The 5,072-nt window shown below is 33.3% G+C and overlaps 1 pseudogene; it reads right to left on the reverse strand.

Moving 5' to 3' along the window:
* Nucleotides 1-306: 306 nt before the first annotated feature.
* On the reverse strand, nucleotides 307-2,284 carry LOC105778754 (wax ester synthase/diacylglycerol acyltransferase 4-like; annotated as a pseudogene).
* Nucleotides 2,285-5,072: the final 2,788 nt, after the last annotated feature.

The following is a 5,072-nucleotide window of genomic DNA, read 5'->3' on the forward strand; positions in this document are numbered from 1 at the left end:
TAGTATTCTTAATTTGAATAATTTTTTATTGTTACTGGTATAAATAAATTGAATATTTTTAGTATCTTTTAAATAATTATATTTAATTTAAGTGTTCATTTGTTCGAGTTATTTCAAATTTTAATAATTTTGAGTCTAAATTATTTTAGGTTGAGTTAATTTCAAGTTTAAATTAATTTTGAATTTTGACTAACTTGAGTTCAAGTCGAATGTGCTTTAGTTGTTGATTCTTTATGATAAAAACATATTCAATTTCAAATTTAACCTGTTAGAATTCTAATTAGAACATATAAATAGGGTCTCGGATTTGGAAAAAAATTTTGTTTTTTGTTTAGAGTTTTAAAATTGTTGGATTTTGGATTTAATGTTAAAAACATTTGGAAATAGTGTATAGTATGCTTCAAATATAAATATTGATGAAGTAGGAAAGAAGATACTTCGGGCCTTTAAATTTCCTGAACCACTCAAGAAGGCGAACTGTAAGAAAAACAGCACCCGAATTTCGCTATCTTTGGATAAGTTTATGAGCTTTCCACACAAAATCAAGTGGATTCAAAGATTCCAAACTAGTTAATTCAGGTATTGAAATATGCAAGAAGGCGAACTGGTTTCCCCATACCTTCTCAGCATAGGGTTTGTGAATCTCCTTCACTGACTTGTACTCTCGAATGGCCTTAGTATTCAGCAGCACTAGTGCTGTTGAATGTTCATTAATTAGTCGACTTATTCCTTCCTTCTTATTATTCCCGTTATCACAACATTTATTGTCTGATAAATGAACCCAAAAAAGGAAAGGAAGTTAATTCAACAACCAACTTTTGTTTCTCTAGAAACAAAATTGCAGAAATGTAGATTCTCGAATACATTATTAGTGTCAATAAATATTTAGATATGTGAATAAATTATTTAATCATTTATATATACTTGCTATAAATTATATATTCTTACCTAATCAAATTATATCATCTCCTTAACATTTAATTTAATCCATAAAAGTATTTAAATATAATTAAATGCAAGAAAGTTAGTCAGATGTAATGAGTTATTAAATGTGAAATGCATGAAAGTTATGCAGATTTAATGTGTTATTAAATGTGAGATAAAAGCTAGTACCAAAAAAACGTACCACTCTAAGCTTGGTCTTGATTTGTTTGATGTCATCAAGTGAAAATGTCATTGCTGAAATTACAACTAGCTTGAACTCTACCGCGGGATTCCCAGATCTTATCAAACTAATATCATCTTCAACACAGCTGCTTTTCATCAAGCTCCATCCAAAATCTGATACAGTGTTGAAGGCTGACCGTAACACTTTAGGAATGTTCCTGAATATGCTGGTACCTCCGACGGAAAGATTTGGGTTCGGGGCAGAAGTGTAGGAAATGTCAGTGGAACCGAAGGACTGTCAGCTCTTTGTAGACAAGAGAGAAGAGCAGCCATGAGAGAATAGCCGTCACCCAGAGAATGATGAAGCTTGAATATTAAATTACCAGCTGCGTTGCTAGTAGGGTACTTGATGATATGAATATTCCATAGTGGCCGATTATGTGGGAGCTGTTCCATTGCTATCTTGGACAGATAGTTGCTTAGATGGTTGTCATAAGATTGTGGTGATAATCCTGAGGGGAAATTAGGGATGTTTACATGATCTTCTAGCTTTACTTCAACCTTCTTCCAATGCTTTACCCCGTTTTCATCTTCAACCTGTTTCTCATGATCAGTTCAAATAGTTAGCGGAGGTAATTGAATATCGAAACTCCAAGCTTAAAATGAGACCTTAACCCTCAAATACACGTGTAGAAAGCACTCAAACATACACAGTATACATTAGACAGATAATAAAAATGATAGATAGAAAGAGAAAATAAAGTGGAACACATATATGTATATGTATTATTATATGTACCATAAGGGAGGAGAAGCGAGGACTAATGGGAAGGAAGACATCTTTAAGCAAACCCAAGGCTGGGGAATCATCGATAGGAATTTCGGTGTCCAAAACAGCAAGAACGCAAACAGAAAGCACTGAGCTGTTGAAATACTGTGCAGTGGGACTGACTGGCTCTGAATACTCACCATCTTCGACATTCAACTCATTCGCCATGTTTCTCTTTTGAGCTTCACCACCAACAACAAATATTACTTGAGTGAAGGTTCTATCTTCTTTGGGTTTTGCTTGCCCTGTTTATCTGGTATAATATTTATAGTAGATCCCAGTTCCATGAGATTGGAGAACGTATGATTATGCAATGTTGTGTTGTTTAATAATTTACCTTTCAGCTTTTATTTTTTCATCCAAACGGATATCCTAACTTTATTAATAAAATATTATTAGTCTTTTTTATATAAAAATAATTTTAAAAATTTAATACAGATATGTCAGGTTAAGCTTAAGTTTAACATTTTAAATTAGATCGATTAAAACAAAATTTTAAGTCTATTTTTCAATCCAAACCCAAACCATAAAATTCGAGCCTAAACTTATATATAAACCTTATTGAATCCAATCCATCTCACAAATCTATTTATACCCTTATAAAACTAAAGAAATTTATACTTAGACCCTAATTAAATGAATGGCTAAGATTAAAAGAATAAACCTTTTCTGTACAATTCTCTTTCCTTTTTCCAATTTTCATTTTCTTGAATTGTCTACTTGCAATTATGGAAAAATTAACCGGTGTGTTTCATAAATTGAAAAATCAAAGTTTCAAAGATTAGTTATTAAAATTTTTAATAGAAAATTTTGTAAGTATGAAATTTATATTAAAATTTGATTGGTGAATTAATAAATATAAGTATGAAATATAATTTTATTGTTTGATAGAAATAAATATTTATGTTTTAAAGATTTTTATTTTTATTTTTATTTTTAAACTTATTGATATCATATTTTTATTATTTTGGATAGTTCGGATAAAAGATAAATATGAATATCTCAATTTTGTAAAATGCAAGTTATTCCAATTCTTTAAGAAAATAAAATTTAAATTAATATTTTCTACATTAAGTGATAAGTAACTACCTACCTACTTATCTTATTCAACTTTTTTTGTTAAAATTTTATATTAAGTAAAAATTAAAATAATTATCAAATACATTTAAAATATTAAATGTTGAATTTTTTTTTTTGAAAAAATCTGTTTGGTTTATTATTATGGGCCTAGATAAAAAAGTACAATAAAACATCCAGAGCAAATTTTAAAAACACAACAACAAAAACAAAAGAAAACTATAACAACCTCTAGAAACTTCATCTAAAAAAACCCCTTCAGATTGCCAGTGAAACCAAACGGCCAAACCCTTCCTAACCAAAACAATCGTGGACAATGAGACAGGAGGGGAGATTGAGGTTATCTTTCAATAGATAGATGAAATCCTCAATCCAAAGAGCAGCAGCCAATAAGTAGAAACTCATGGTAGTTGCATGATTCGAAGGTCCGATGCTGCTGAATCTATGGCTCTTACAGGTGCATCTTCAAACCAGAAACGATCTTTCAAGTTTTTCATCCCTTATTCTACCATTGTATGTGTGACAGTGTTTCCTCCTCTGGCGATGAAGTTAAAACAACATGCTAAGAAGCTTCGAGATAATGCTTTCACATCCCAGGTAACCGATCTAATTTTAGAATAGTCCTCCTCTTTTTACTGTAATTTCAATATAACAATCCTTGAATCACTTTCCAGAACAACCTATAGAAAACCCATTTATTGAGCAAATTGGGGACCATGAAGAATTGTTACCGCTTCAGCCATAACTACCGAGCTAAACAAGTTGTGAATTCTAAAACAAGAACCTATAATTTGATCGTTTTCATCTCGAATAAGGATACCTGATACTGCTTTTTTCTTTGAACTTGAGTAGCCAGCATCAACATTTACCTTGACCCAAAATGGAGGTGAAGGAACCTAAAGAACCATTGCAGAAGGTTTGGATGCTTTAAATTTGAGGTCAAATCCTAATACTACTGTCCATAACCACGAATGAAGGTAACAACCTCATCAACACTTTGCAATTTCCTTTCATGTATGAGTTTATTGCGGGAAAACCATCATGCTCAAATTGTAATAGCTATGTCTTTCTTTCTTTTACCGTTTGAATGTTCGAAAAGCCAACATAACCACACGAAAAAGCTTTCATATGTAACTTCTGTTGTGAACGACCCACCAAGCCAGCAGAAGGCTACTGGAATAACCACTACACAAGCTACTAGAGGGAGCACTCGGCCCAGAATGGCTCCAAAATGGCTGAAGGATTTTGTCAAGTGACACCTCAGCTGGTTGCACGTGGAAGGAAATAACGGTTCACACTTCTCTCATGCAACTATCCTTGTTTTAAGGAGGAAAAATACCTGAAAATGTCATGATTGCAGCAATATGTTTTCTGTCCTTTTCTCATCCCCTAAATCTGTAACTTTCTTCTCTCATCTCTTTTCTGTAAATTTTCCTTGTAATTCATTATAATTCCATCAAATACCAGTCCATTTTCTTCCCAAAATTACTGTTATATTAGTATTTTTATTCCTTATATTGTGAGAACATAACATTGGTGCTTTCATTGAAGCTCCCCAACCATGGGTGAACATCAAACTCGTCTTAAGGTTTTGGATGATAATATTAAGCCGATTGTCGATTCTCAAACGACGATGCGTCGTGATTTTGACATGTTAGCTTCTTCAGTGGAAGATCAGAGGCGTCTTCTTCAGGAGGTTTTGGCTAAGCTCAATGGGACATCCATTGCGGATTCTCCAAGCGCTTCTCCTTCGATGGATTCCGTTGGTTTCACCCTTTTGGGCCGTCATAAACCCGCTCCGGTATAGATGGCTCGATTTACCGGCGACCATCCTGAATGTTGGGTAATGCAGGCAGAACGTTACTTTGATTTTTATCAAATCAAACTGGATGATCAGGTAACTATTTCTTCGTTTTATTTTGACGGTGCCGCTTCAGATTGGTATGACTGGATGCATAGAAACAAGCAACTTACGGGCTGGCCGGCGTTCACAGCTGCTGTATTGCAGCGATTTCACTCTCAAGACCTGGAGGAACCCGATGGAGTTTTGGCAAAGTTG

Source organism: Gossypium raimondii, chromosome 4 (assembly GCF_025698545.1).
Source record: "Gossypium raimondii isolate GPD5lz chromosome 4, ASM2569854v1, whole genome shotgun sequence".
NCBI lineage: Eukaryota > Viridiplantae > Streptophyta > Magnoliopsida > Malvales > Malvaceae > Gossypium > Gossypium raimondii.